Source organism: Carcharhinus amblyrhynchos, chromosome 1, assembly GCF_965287045.1.
Source record: "Carcharhinus amblyrhynchos chromosome 1, sCarAmb.v2.hapA, whole genome shotgun sequence".
Taxonomy (NCBI): domain Eukaryota; kingdom Metazoa; phylum Chordata; class Chondrichthyes; order Carcharhiniformes; family Carcharhinidae; genus Carcharhinus; species Carcharhinus amblyrhynchos.
The window spans coordinates 44348589-44364472 of record NC_137324.1 but is presented as its reverse complement, the minus strand read 5'-3'; positions in this window follow the sequence as shown (position 1 = coordinate 44364472).

Below are 15884 nucleotides of genomic sequence, written 5' to 3'. Positions count from 1 at the left end.
CAGCCACTAATACCTGCAATGGTACCTCTGGGATGAAAGGAAAAAATAAGGTATTTTGGGCTCCACAGACAAGAACCCTCAATCACCTGGAAAATTTGATGGAATTCTTTACAGGTGCCCCCTTCGACTTGCCCTGTTTCCTTTGTTTGTTTTACCCAGCCTGAGGTTCAGTGCATCTGGGCACAGACCCAGGGAAATTTCCCTTTAGGACCGTAGAATTTTTCTAAAAGAAAGAAATTGTGATGTTCAGGCACTGCATGTTTCCATAGAGTGAAAACTAGATAATCTGCACTTTTCAAAGTGATAATAGGTTGCAACAAAGATCCATTATCACTTAGAGCATTAGGGAAATGGGAGATGCATTAGACTAGATGCTCACCTATCTCTGGGGGCGCTGGTCTTTGAACATAATCTAAATGGAACACATGAAAGTCTCCTTAACCTGCTAGTTGCAGAGGGCCAATGTAAAATATATTTGGACCAGATGAAGCCAGTCCCTAATGGAACTAGCCCATGGAGCAAAACTAATCCTGATTCAGCACAAGTTGACAATTTCACTCATACAGATGGGATTTTCTTACGATTCTCTCCCCCAAAACTGGAAAACCCTGCCCAAGGTCAATGGATCTTTGCATGGTCCGCCATTCCCCCCCCACCCCCTCACCCGCTATAATTCCTGTGGCATGCAGGATGGGAAAACTCCCCCCTTGAATGTCTATGGATGAGGTGGGTTTGAGGGGGGCATGGGCAGGGAGAATATTTTTCCTGGATTAGCTTTGTGTTTACCAGACCCTGGATCTTGGCATTTTCTTTCGGGATGAAGATAATGCACGGTGGCACAATGGTTAGCACTGCGGCCTCACAGTGCTAGGGAAGCAGGTTCGGTTCCCAGCTTGGGTCACTGTCTGTGTGAGACTGCATATTCTCCCCATGTCTGTGTGAGTTTCTGCCGGGTGCTCCAGTTTCCTCCCACAGTCAAAAGATGTGCAGGTTTGATTGATTGACCATGCTAAATTCTCCTTCAGTCTACCGAACACGCACTGGAGTGTGGTGACCAGGGGATTTTCACAGTAACTTCATTGCAGTGAATGTAAGCCTACTTATGACACTAATAAATAAACTTTGAACTTTCTTCTGTCAATGAATATTAGCAAACATTAGAGTTGGGGCTGGAAGCTCGTGATTTTGGGAAAATAGATGGAGCTCTGCTGCTACAGCCATGCTGAACTTACTTTGGGTGTGCTTGATGCTGACACTGGCATTCTAGTCTCCGGCACTAATTGACGATCCACTAATGATATTGCAGGAAGGCAAATCTTTGATATTTGAGATTTCTGAAGCATCTGATTTTGTTAGCGGGTCATTAATTTAAGGGACAAATAGGCATTATGCTGTTTTCTTTTGTTAAAAGGGAAATTCTGACACACATTTCTGTTATTTTTTAATCATATAAATGAAAGCAGTCAAAATAACCTCCCATTAGCACTCTGTCGGACCAAATTACATTATGAAATGCATTTTATGCTCTCCCAGCAATGTCCTTGCCTGCCCTCTAATCAGCATTCCTATATTCTGACTAATTTTCTCATGATAGTTATTGCAGCTCTAGGGCAAGTTTTTGAACCACGTTTCAATAATCTTTTCAAAGTAGTGAGAAATGAATAACTGACCCTAGACAGACGAAAGTAACTATTTTCTGATATATAGAGCACTTTCCACTCTTGTGCCCTCAGATTATGCTTAGGTTCTTGGCTTTAATGCTATTTCTCTTTTCAGAAAAATACAATTGTTGTCGTAAACATATAAATGATATTTGAGTTTAAACAATTTGCGATTTCTTTTTCCCTTATCAATCAGTAAAGACATATGGCCCAGATAATTCATGAAAACAATCCCAGCAGTAATGAGATTGTTTCTCCATTATCGAACCCCACTAGAATGTAAGGGAGTGGCCAGCGAATGTCAGTGTTAGAAACAGTGCATCTCTGGTGTCCATCCACCTCACCACTGGGGTGAAGAACTAGGACCAATTATCATTGAGAGATGCCAGCCATCACCTCTACACTACTCCTCTCACCTGGACCACATGTCATGGAGATCAAATTGTTTCAGGTTACTTGCATCAGCCTGCAGCATACTCTTAATGAACCTCACAGTAAGAAGTCTCACAACACTAGGTTAAAGTCCAACAGGTTTATTTGGTAGCACACCCTTTCAGAGCACTGCTCCTTCATCAGGTGAGTGGGGAGGTAAGTTTCACAAACACATATTGATAGAGACATAATTCCAAGGTCTTTGGAGGAGGTTACAGCCGAGTGGTATGATCGCTAGACTATTAATCCAGAAACCCAGCTCATGTTCTGTGGGCCCGGATTCAAATCCCACCACAGCAGATGGTGGAATTTGAATTCAATAAAAATATCTGGAATGAAGAATCTAGTGATGACCACGAAACCATTGTCGATTGTCGAGAAAACCCATCCCATTCACTATTGTCCTTTAGTGAAGGAAATCTGCCATCCTTACCTGGTCTGGCCTACATGTGATTCCAGAACCACGGCAATGTGGTTGACTCTCAGCTGCCCTCCAAGGGCAACTAGGGATAGGCAATTAATGCTGGTCAGCCAGTGACCCCATGTCCCATGAATGAAAAGAAATATTTTGCCTACGTCTATTCTCTTTTGCCTTCCCTCTTCCACTGATAGTTTTCAGGGGATTGTCTTGTTTTTCCTAGAAGGAAAGATTGAAAACAAGTTATGAAAGTGCATTTTATGACATATCAGCGATTCTGAAGACTGAGCTGGAAACCTGCGGCCCAATAAACAAAACCTTGTGGATGAAAATCACAAATGTTTCACCTGACAATTTCCCAATTTCCTTCAATTCTTGTTGCAGTGTCCCATTCCTCTTCCTACCTATGGCTTTGCAAACTGATGTGGACTATGAGTGTGGGCTGTTCACTCTCCCCTCAGGGTGCTCCTTTAAAATAAAGTTTATTTAATAGTGACAAGTAAGGCTTACATTGACATTGCAATGAAATTACTGTGAAACTCTCCTAATCGCCACAGTCTGACACCTGTTCAGATCAATGCACCGAACCAGCACATCTTTTCAGAATGTGGGAGGAAACTGGAGCACCCGGAGGAAACCCATGCAGACATGGGAAGAATATGCAAACTTCACACAGACGGTGACCCAAGCCGGGAATCGAACCCAGGTCCCTGGCACTGTGGAGCAGCAGTGCTAACCACTGTGCCACCATGTCACCCTTTTACTCCATTACTCTTTTGGTTTACTTCCTGCCTTCCTGTGCAGCAGAGCCAGCAACGGTGCCATGGACATGGCTCTGGCGGGAGGTTTGTTTGCTCATGTTGACCTGATGTCATGAGGCTTCATGGTATCTTGGATTCAAGATTTTTGGACCTCCAAGGATAATCCTTCCTGACTGTGTATCCCTCAGGCAGGTCTTCCCTGGCAGTGGGACAGAACATACCCAGGGATGATAATGGAGAAGTCTGTAAGGCATGAATCAGTGGGTATAGTTACATCACACTGGTGCTTGACTGATTTGTTCGATACGCTCACGATTTTGACATGTCTCCTCTCTAGTGAGGAGAACTTTGCAGAATTGAATGGGCACAGTGTGCCTTCGTATCTTCAGGTGCCTATTGATGCCAAATAGTCAATCTGGCCAGCTTGGTTTTATTCTTTTTCAACTTTTCCAAAGCAGTTTGTTAAAACAATGTGAATTAATAAAACTGAGTGGCTTGGTAGGTCATTCCATAGGGTAGTGAAGTCACTTATGGGTTGAAGTCATATTTAGGCGGGACCAATTAAGTGAAACAGTTTCCCTTCATTAAAGGACATCACTGAATTAGATGGGTTATTGCAATGACCCAGTAGTTGCAAGGTCAGCACTGAGACTCATTTTTTTAAATTCCAGATTTATTAATTAATTGAATTTAAATTTCAACAGCTGCTGTGGTGGGATTTGAACTCTTATTTCTGGAGCATTAATCCAGCCCTCTGGATTATTAGTCCAATAACATTACTTCAACATAACTATTCCCATTAGGCTCACTTCTTGCACTTTTTAAATAGTGACACACATACTGGAAGGAAAATGGGAAGGTGAAAGTACTTTCATACAGCTTGGGAGAGTAGGCACTTTTCTTTAGCACACCCTGAAATTGTGATTCTTCTGTCATGCAGCTTTTTCAGTGAATTACCAGTGTATATCAGTCCTTTCAGATATTTCAGACATCCTCTCATATTGCCTGGGTAGAGTGGAGGTCGAGAGGATGTTTTCCACTAGTCGGAAAAACTAGGACCAGAGGGCACAACCTCAGGCTAAAGGAACGATCCTTTAAAATAGAGACAAGGAGGAATTCCTTCAGCCAGAGAGTGGTGAATCTGTGGACCTCTTTGCCGCAGAAGACTGTGGAGGCCAGATCATTGAGTGTTTTTAAGACAAAGGTCGATGGGTTTGTGATTATTAAGGGGATCAAGGGTTATGGGGAAAAGGCAGGAGAATGGGGATGAGAAAAATATCAGCCACGATTAAATGGTGGAGTAGACTCGATGGACTGAGTAGCCTAATTCTGCTCCTATGTCTTATGGTCTTATTTTTAGGAAGGCTACCATTCACTGTCCCCCAACCCAGGTCGGTTGCACAATTTTATATATTTTTTTTCTCAACACTAAAACACTTAAAGACTGGAAAATGTAAAAGAAAAAGCAATTTAATCCCACCGTCATCAAAATATATGCCCCATGATATATTGATTGGCACACTAATTTCAGCTCTTGTTCACTGCCATTTCCCTGCACAATCGAGTCCCATGATTAGAGCACCAGAATGCAGCCAGAAACCTTTCTGCAGACAAGTGTTTTTCTGTAGAGAGTGTTGAGCCTAACTATACATATATCCTTGAAAATTTATTTCAGGTCCAGAACCGGATGGGCCATTTCACCAGAATGTTGGATAGAAACAATCCTCCAGCTTTCAATATCCCCTGACAAGATGGTCATTATTTCCCTCCTTTTTCTTTTCGGTCAGCAGTTTTGTTCCTTGCATAACTCCCCACCGTGAAACCTCTTTGAACTGTCCGCCAATTCAGCTCAGGAGCATAGCTATCAAGTAAGTGTTTCTTGATAGAAATGTTGAAATTTACAACAGAGAACTCTCTCAAAATCCAAAGAAGTATCCTTGTCTCAAACATACAATTTGGTAGAGTGCATCCAGAGTAAAAAAAAATCAATTCTATCTCGTTCTGAATTCTTCCTGCACACTTAAGGTCATGCAGTGGTCAAATTTATTGTCAGACATGATTGGCAGTCAATCACCTCTGTAACTACCCTGAGGCTTCTTATCCATAGAACAACATAGCTGCGTGATTGTGTCGAATAGACAAGAATATCATAATGTCTTAGACAGCAGAAGAAAGAGAAACTAGTTCCAGTCACACCCAAAGGGAAATTGGACGGATAGTAAACAACTGTGCTTTATAACCTGTTTGCTTCCTTCTATAATTTCCCAGCTCTTAAAGCCCAAACTTATTGTCACCTATTTGCTGAATTAGCTTGTCTCTACTGTGCTTTACACTTCTGTTTTGATAAACAAACCGAAGGAACCTTATCCAAGTAGCTGACTGCAATTTTGGCTATGTTAAATTAGTATTACCCCCCCATACATTTTACAGCTAATTGTTTATAATCTACTGCAAATCTCATTCAATCCTGTTATGATTTGGTGCAGAAAGTAGTGATAACCAAATGGCTCAAGATAGAAAAACCTATAGGGCAAAGTTTTACACTCCCCCAATGCAAGTTCTGAGGCAGGTGGGGGGATTGGAAAACACAAAATTAAATGGATGTGATTCATGTTGGGAACCCGCCTGCCCCAATTTGACACTGGACAAGAAGTGTCTCAAGCGAAAAAAACCCATTCTTTCACCTATTATGACCCTCAAATGAGCATTAAGTGGCAGTGGGTTTCTGAGAGATGGTGGTAGTGCATTACATGCCATCTCTCAGGATGGCAAACACCCCCATCATTTGCCAATTTTAAAATTCTACCCATAGAATTTAGTTTATTTAAGAGTGTCACAAGTAGCTTATATTAATACTACAATGTAATTACTGTGAATATCCCCTAGTCGCCGCACTCTGGCATTGTGAGAGAATTTAGCATGGTTAATGCACCTAACCAGCGTACCTTTTGGACTGTGGCAGGAAACCAGAGCACCCGGAAGAAACCCATGCAAATATGGGGAGAACATACAGAATCTGCACAGACAGTGATCCAAGGTGAGAAATGGGCCCTTGGCACTGTAAGGCAGCAGTGTTAACAACTGTGCTACCATGCCGCCACATGCCCTGCAGCATTCCAATGTCTCCGCACTCCTTCAACCTGGCATCTTCTATAACTCCAGTTTCCCTTGCCATTGATGGCTGTGCCTTCAGCTGTCTAGGCCCTGAGCTCTGGAATCCCATCCCGAAACCTCCGCTCCACTCTATCTCTCTATTCTTCAAAAGCTACAGTTTTCAAAAAAAATCATTCATGGGATCTGGATATTGTTTTCAAGACCAACATTTAATGTCCTTCACCAATTAGCTTTCACAAGAAGGGTGATACCTGCACATGCTGCCTTCGTTCCTCCAAGGTATTTTTTTACCACATGTCCAAACATGTCTTTACAAAATTATACAATGATACAGCACATAAAGAGTGCATTTGGTTCATTGTGTCTATGCTGGCTCTTTGAATGAGCTATCCAATTAGTCCAACCCTTTCTCCCTTTCTCCCAGAGTCCTGCGTTTTTTCCCTTTTCAATTATTTATCCAATTCCTTTTTCAAAGTTATTACTGAAGTTGCTTCCATCACCTTTTCAGGTTGTGCATGCTGACCATAACAACTCGCTGCATGAAGTTTGTTTTTGCCTCTGATTCTTTCTGTCAATTAATTTAGATCTGTATCTTCTCATTTCTGACCTTTCTGCCACGAGAAGCAGTTTGTTTATTAACTGTATCAAAACCCTTCAGGACTTTGGACATCTCCATCAAATCTCCCCCTAACCACCCCTGCTCTAAAGCAAGCAACACCAGTTTCTCTAGTATCTAGATGTAACTGAAGTCTTTCGCCCTTGATACTATTCAAGGAAATTTCTTTCGCAACATCTCTAAGGTCTTAACATTCTTCATAACAGGTGCTTCACAGAATTGGACATCATTTAGAATAACATAATTCCTTTTGCACTCTGTGCCACCAAGTTAGTGCACCTTTTAACAGGCTTTCCAACTTAGCCTGCCAATATCAAAGACTCGTGTATGTTTACCTCAGGAATGCTGACCATCCTTTGGAAATGAGGCACTTCGTGTATAGTGCCTCTCCCCATTCTTCACACTAAAATTAATCACTTCGTATTGCTCCATGTTAGATCTGCTGTCTGTTAAGATCTTCTCACTTTTCACTAGATTTCCAAGTTTCATGTTATCTGCAGACTTTGAAATGAAGGCCTGTACACCCAGCTCTTAGAAACAGCAGTGATCAAAGCAATCATCACTTGGGGACACAAATGGCACTCTTCTCCCTGCTCCATTAAAAACAACTGTTCATTCATACTCACTGCTTTCTGTCCTTTGGTCAATTTTACATGCATGTAACTCCAGCCCCTTTAATTTTATAAGCTTCAATTTTGACAATAGTTCTGCCATTTGGTATTTTGGAAAACCCATATACACAGCACCAACCACAATCCCCTCACCCACTGGTGGAGTTTATGGCCTCGCTAATCCTGAGACTATAAAATTCAAGTACTAGGGGGCATAGGTTTAACATGCATGGGGTGAAGTTTAGAGGAGATGTGCGAGGCAAGATTTTTACGCAAAGAGTGGTGAATGTCTGGAACACGCTGCGCAGGTAGGTGGTGGGAGCATGTGTTCAAGATATTCAAAAGGCAACTAGACGAATACATGAATAAAGAACAAAGAACAGTGACATGAATATAGCTGAGGAGGACATTGGGTTGCAAGGGTGTAAAATAGACAGTATTACGGTTGATAAGGGGGATGTGCTGGAAATTCTTGAGGGGCTGAAAATAGATAAGTCCCCGGGTCCGGATGGGATCTACCCTAGGATTCTCTGGGAGGCTAGAAAGGTGATTGCAGAGCCTCTGGCTCTGATCTTCAGGTCGTCATTGGTCTCTGGTGTAGTCCCGGAGGATTGGAGGATAGCGAATGTTGTCCCATTGTTTAAGAAGGGGAACAGAGACTTTGCCGGGAATTATAGACCAGTGAGTCTTACTTCTGTTATGGGCAAGGTTTTAGAAAAAATTATTAGGGATAGGATTTATAGTTATTTGGAGTGTAATGAATTGATTAGAAATAGTCAGCATGGTTTTGTAGCGGGTAGGTCGTGCCTTACTAACCTAATTGAGTTTTTTGAGAAGGTGACCAAAGAGGTGGATGGGGGTAAGGCAGTTGACGTGGTATATATGGATTTTAGTAAGGCGTTTAATAAGGTTCACCATGGTAGGCTTCTGCAGAAAATGCAGATGTATGGGATTGTGGGTAATCTAGGAAGTTGGATCAGGAATTGGCTATCAGATAGGAGACAGAGGGTGGTGGTTGATGGTAAATATTCATCATGGAGTTCAGTTACGAGTGGTGTGCCTCAGGGATCTGTTTTGGGGCCACTGTTGTTTGTAATTTTTATTAATGATCTGGATGAGGGTATAGTTGGGTGGATTAGTAAATTTGCTGATGACACCAAAGTCGGAGGTGTGGTAGATTGTGAGGAAGGGTGTCATAGTCTGCAGGGAGACTTAGATAGGTTGCAGAGCTGGGCCGAGAGGTGGCGGATGGAATTTAATGCGGAGAAGTGTGAGGTAATTCACTTTGGTAGAAGCAACAGATGTGTCGAGTATAGGGCTAACGGGAGGACTCTGAGTAGTGTGGATGAACAGAGGGATCTAGGTGTATGTGTACATAGATCCCTGAAAGTTGGGAATCAAGTAGATAAGGTTGTTAAGAAGGCGTACGGTGTCTTGGCGTTTATTGGTAGGGGGATTGAATTTAGGAGTCGCAGCGTCATGTTGCAACTGTACACTACTCTAGTGCGGCCGCACTTGGAGTACTGTGTGCAGTTCTGGTCCCCGCATTACAAGAAGGATGTGGAGGCGTTGGAGAGGGTGCAGAGGAGGTTTACTAGGATGTTGCCTGGTATGGTGGGGAGGTCCTATGAGGAGAGACTGAGGGATTTAGGGTTGTTTTCGTTGGAAAGAAGGCGGCTAAGAGGGGATCTTATTGAAACATATAAGATGATTAGAGGTTTAGATAGGGTGGATAGTGATAGCCTTTTTCCTCGGATGGAGAAAGCTAGCACGAGGGGGCATGGCTTTAAATTAAGGGGGGGTAGCTACAGGACGGATGTCAGGGGTAGGTTCTTTACCCAGCGGGTGGTGAGGGATTGGAATGCCCTGCCTGCTGCAGTTGTAAATGCGTCTAGTTTGGGGGCGTTTAAGAGATCTCTGGATAGGTTTATGGACGAAAAGGGATTGGTATAGGCTAGTGGGTCATTGTTTTTGTAACTGGTCGGCGCAACATCGTGGGCCGAAGGGCCTGTTCTGCGCTGTGATGTTCTATGTTCTATGTTTTAACAGTGCAGCACAGGAAACAGGCACTTCAGCCCTCTAAGCCTGTGCCACTCATTGGTCCAACTAGACCATTCGTTTGTATCTCTCCATTCCCTGTCTGCTCATGTGACTATCCAGGTAAGTCTTAAACAATGCCAGCGTGTCTGTCTCCACCACCCTACTTGGCAGTGCATTCCAGGCCCCCAGCACCCTCTGTGTGAAAAACATCCCTCTGATATCTGAGTTAATAGAATGGAAATGGAAGGATACTGGCCCCATAAGTGCATATGGTTTTAGTTTAGGCAGGCATCATGATTGGTAAAGGCTTGGAGGCCAAAGGGTCTGTTCCTGTGTTGTACTGTTCTTTGCTTTTTGTTCTCTTTGAGGTTTACAGACCTTCCCATTGTCTTCCCCTCACCTACTCCGATTGCTGTGGTGGGTAGGGCAGTAAAATTCCGACCACTGCCTCCAGTAGTTCATCAACGAACTCAATCAAACATGATTTGCCTTTAAAACATGTTTGTTTTCATTTATTAACTCAAGAGAGATTGATTAGCAGTTGTCAATTTTCAAATGTCTAAAAGGGGGCATAAGCTGTTGATTACTAGACTGGAATTTCCATAACGAGTTTAATGGACAATTAAAGTGAAAATGTTGCAACTTTATGAAAATTATAGGAAGATTAAGCACAGAATTATCTTTTCACAATGCTAATTGCGAAGCAGCATTAACCAACCAACAACTTGTGACAATTCAAAATTCACGAGGTGTCTGTTCTTCACTGAAGCTACTTGCCAGTGTATGTACTAATATAGCTTTTGTCATATTTCCAGAAAAATCTGGGCCCACAACCTCCTGAACTTAATAAACAGTGCTTAGTGTAGAATAGTAATAATTGGGCCTCTTTAAGAAAATAGTATGAAATCCCTGTTGTCTCATTATCGATATCCCCAAGTGTGAGGACCAAAACTTAGCTTTAGAATTTATTAATGGAGCAAACAACCTGAAGTCTCTTTACACTGCTTGCAAATCTTCAATGATTTAACAGCCATTTTATTTTTACTTTTTCATTCACAATATGTGGACATCACTGCTAAGGCCAGCACCCATTGCCTATCCTCGCTTTCCCTGAGCAAATAGCAGTAAGCTGCCTTCTTGAACCTCTGCAGCCTATGTGCTGTAGGTACATCCACAATGTCATTAGGCAAGGAGATCCAGGATTTTCACCCGCTGACAATGAAAGAACAGTGACATAGTTCCAAATTAGGATAGTGTGCAAATTGGAATGAAGCTGGCAGGTGGGTGCTGAAGTTTCCATGGCCCAGCTACTCATGTGCTTCTAGATGGTAAACATCATAGCTTTGGAAGGTGCTGTCAAAGGAGCCTTAGTGGGTTGTTACAATGCTTCTTGTAGATTGTACTTAATGCCTTCACTGAATGCTACCAGTGGAGCATGTGAGCATTTAAATTGGTGGAAACCCCGCACTGCCCACTGGACGCCTTGGCAGCACCAGCATTCTGGCACTGCCCAGGCACCCTGCCACTCTGGCAGTTCCAAGGGGGATGATATGAGAGGGGCCAGATGAGACAGGACCAGATGGAATGGTGCCTGACAGGGCAGAGCCTGGTGGGGGAGGCAGGGCGGAGGTCTGTAGGAAGGAAAGGAAGGGGGGAAATCTGCATTGGAGGATGGGGGCTGATCTGAGGGGGTGGCAAATGGGGCATCGGGGTTGATTGGAGTGGTGTGGGTTGATCAAGAGCAGCAATTTGGGTTAGGGGTCAATGGGGAGGGAGGCGGCAGTGATCAGCTGGTGTGGCTGTTGATCGGGGAGGGGACGTTCTGTGGGAGTGGTGAGATGTGATGTCCGTGATGGAGTGATGGGGAGGGCTAATGGGTGTGGGAGGAGTGCAATGTCCTTGGGGCAGTGTGACAGATTTCGCTGTACACTGAGTACACAATGTACATAGTATACTGGGAGAGTGCTCAGCAGCCAGATTCCTGGTGAGCTGAAGCTCCACACCCTCTCTACTGGTGAGATTGCACAGAGTGCCATACATTGCCACTACCAACCTCGATGAAGAGATAGATGAGAAACAGGAGGTCTTCTCACCCATTTTACACAACTTTTCTGAGCAAATTCAAACCATGGATTGTTCACCACTGAAGTTTAGCCTCTGATCTCTTTTGTAGCCATTGTACTTATATGGCTGTTCCAGTTATCTTCTGGTCAATGGTGATCCTTCCACATGATGTTTAATGGGAATTTGATTATATCAATGCTCTTGAAAGTCAAGGGGAAATAGTTAGACTCTCTCTTGTTGGAAATGTTATTGCTTGCCAGCTGTGTGGTGCAAATGTTACTTGCTACTTAATTGTTCAAGCCTAGATGCCATTCGGTTTGTTAGGCAAATAAAAGTAGTTATAAGAAGATTTATATCTGCATTGGTAAACATTAGGAATACGGTATAGTTTTAAGTGGGTTTAATTTAATGTTTCTGTGTCTGGAAGGGTTCCTTTGGTTAGATTCATGCTGGACAAAGGTGTTTACTTGTGTGAGGATTGGTTTCAATTCCAACTGCGCTTAGAAAGGTCTATGGTGTGCAGAGTAAATAAGCCAACAGGTTGCTTAGCAACTGGCACCTTGCAATGTAGAGAATCCTTTAAGTTTGAGCTTCGTTAATTTGATTGCCGTGGAGATAGGTAGCGAGAGAGAAGGCCACTCTCACAGTTCTCCTTGAAGCAGTTAGTTTTAGAAGGCTAATGATGGAAAATCTTTCTCAACCTGGCTAGAACAGAAGCAATATTATGGAACAATGGTTAAGGAGACAGTTATTCAAAATCTGAGGTCCACCTAGTTAAGGAAATTAGAGAAATGAGGAGAAATTTCCAAGAATTCTGGAGTTAACAGGACAGAGGAAACTGGGAGCCAGCCTTCCAGTCTCAACATCGAATTCAACAACTTCAGATGATTTGCTTTACCCCATCTCGATCCCTTTGTTTTCATTCTATTTTGTTTAATTTTATACTTTTATTTCTTCATTGACTTTCTTCATTTTTGTTCCCCCCATTCTTTCCCCCTACTGTATTTCCCTTCCCTTACCTTTTCTTCCCCTTTGCTTCCCCTTTTCTAAATTTTATCTCTGTCCCATCCATTCCACACCCCCCTCATTCCTCTCCCTCAACATCTTCATTTTAGCTCCTCTGCCATTTGACTATTCACACCCTTTATTCTCTCTGTGAACAGCTATTAGCAGTCATTTCCCCTGGTTTCTGTGGCTATGACTCATCTTTCATTCCTTCACCCTGCAGTATACATGTCTCCCAATTTCTATGCCTTTTAGCTTTGTCAAAGGGCCGTCTGGACTCAAAACGTCAGTTCTTTTCTCTCCTTATAGATGCTGCCAGACCTGCTGAGATTTTCCAGCATTTTATCTTTTGGAACCAGAATAGATTACTGTTTAATAACGCCACTGAGGGATTTAAAAGGCATTGGATCATGAGACTCCAGAAAGATATTTTCAGTGGTTTGTTAGAAATTACTACTATTTGGGATACATTAATTTAGCTAATTGTGGAAATTGGTGGCTGGTCCTCAGAGTTCCTATAAAAGCTTTTAAGACAAATAAAGAGCGAAGTGTAAAATCTGAAAGTGAAACCTTGACAGAAGCAGCATAATTTAAAAGAAGATTTGAACGTGTGACTTTTTAAAGCTGGATTTGAAATCACTCATTCAGTGTGACAAGGTGGCTCACAGAATTAGAATCATTTGGGAAGATCTTGAGGAGAAATCCACAGGCATTCCCTTGGGTTCAGAGAGGAGTGTGTCTTACCAAAGCCACCTTGCGTGATTAATGGGGACTTTGTGTGTTAATTGACCATTGTATCGTAAAATGTACTTTGTAACCTGTGCTATTCTTAAAATATGCATGAAATTGTTAAGGCAAGTGGGAGTAAAAGAGTATTGTAATAAGGGGGGGGACAGTTTAGATCAGAGTTGAGGAGGAACTTCTTCACTCAAAGGGTGGTGAGTCTCTGGAATTCTCTGCCCATTGAAGCGGTGGGAGCTACCTCGCTAAATATATTTAAGGTTTCTGATAGACAAGGGAATTAAGGGTTATGGGGAGAAAGCAGGAAAGTGGAACTGATCCACTTCAGGTCAGCCATGATCTTGTTGAATGGCAGGGCAGGCTCGAAGGGCTAGATGGCCTACTCCTGCTCCTATTTCTTATGTCTTTATGTATCGTAATCCAAAAAAAACCATTGTCCATTGTTGTAAAAGCTCAACTGGTTCACTATTGTCCCTTAGAGATGGAAATCTATCATCCTTGATCTGACTACATATGATTTCAGACTTACAACAATGTGGTTGACTTGAAATACTCCTTGAAATAGCCAAGCAGGCCATTCAATTCAAGGCAAATTAGGGTGGACAATAAATGCTGGCCCTGCCAGCAACACCCATATCCCATGAAAGAATAAATAAAAACATTCACTTCCTCCCAATGCACAGTGGATGCCATGTGTACCATCTACAAAATACACTTGGGCAACTCACCAAGGATCCTTAGGCAGCAGCTTTCAAACCCATGACCTTTACCATCTAGAAGGATAAGAGCAGCAGATAACTGGTACACCACCACCTGGAGGCTCCCCTCTAAGTCACTCACCATTTTGACTTGGAAATATATGGCTGTTCCTTCATTGTTGCTGGGTCAAAGTCCTGGAACTTACTCCCTAACAGCACCATTGATGTACCTACACCTCATGGACAGCAGTGATTCAAGAAGGCAGCTCACACGACCTTCTCAAGGGCAACTTGGGATGGGTATGGTTGAGGCCTCTGGGTCTGTACTTGTTGCAGTTTAGAAAGATGAGGGGGAATCTTATTGAAACTTACAGGATACTGCAAGGCCTGTTTAGAGTGGACATGGGGGGGATGTTTCCACAAGTAGAAAAACTAGAGGGCACAACTTCAGGCTAAAGAGACAATCCTTTAAAACAGAGATGAAGAGGGATTTCTTCAGCCAGAGAGTGATGAACCTGTGGAACTCTTCACTGCAGAAAGCTGTGGAGGCCAGTCCATTGACTGTCTTTAAGACAGAGGTAGATAAGTTCTTGATTAATAAGGAGGTCAGGAATTATGGGGAAGAGGCAGGAGAATGGGGATGAGAAAAATATCAGCCATAATTGAATTGTGAGCAGACTTGATGGGCTGAATAGCCTAATTCTGCTCCTATATCTCATGGTAATAAATGCTGACCTAGCCAACAACGTGCACATCCTGTAAAATGAATGAAAAGGAAGTATTTGGATAGGTCAAGTGAAGGACTGAAATTTAGCAGATGGAGTATAAATGGGAAAATGTGAACTTGTCAAATTTGACAGTAAGCATGGAAAAGCAGAGAAAAAGTATACTTTAATGGAGAGAGACTGGAGAAGTCTACAGGTGTGATGTGACAGTACATAAATCACAAAAGTTGGCACGCTGCTGCAGCAATGATTAGAAAGGCAAATAGAGTGTTGGCAAAGGGAATTGAGTATAACAGTAGGGAAGTTTCACAGCAGCTGTGCAGGGCCGGAGTTAAACCTCATCTTTTGGGGAGTACAGAACTCGTGGACATGGAATCGGTCTCTCTTTTAAGGCAATTTTTGTTCTCTCAGAACATTGTTTGTCTGTGAATTTTTCATCTCAAGAGAAAAGTGGAGGATGAGTCATTAAGTATATCCAAGATTGAGTTTCATAGATCTTAGACTCACCATATTAACTCTGCTTCGCTCTCCACAGATGCTGCCAGACCTGCTGAGTCTTTCCAGCATTTCCTGTTTTTATTTTTGATCAAATAGCAAGTTAAGGGTTGTGGGGGACAGACAGGAAAGTGGAATTGAGGCCATAACCAAATCTTATTGAATGGTGGAACAGGCTTGAGGACCAAATGGCTTCCTTCTGCTCATATTTCTTGTGTTCCTGAGACAAGGATAGTTTGCTCCAGTTATGCAAACATCCTACATCAATTTCACACAATATGCTTGCAGAAACTACTCAATAATAATTGGCTAGGCATGGTTCTTAACACTGAGATTCTCTCCCTAGCTACCATCCATACTCTGCCGGAGACAGTTGAGATAACAAGGGCGGGACTAATGAGCATTTGCCAAAAGCTCTCTTCCACAGGGAGCTGATTGGAGGGAAACACTTATATGGAGGCCAGAGAAAGCATTTCAAGGATATCCATTTGTGCATCACTGAA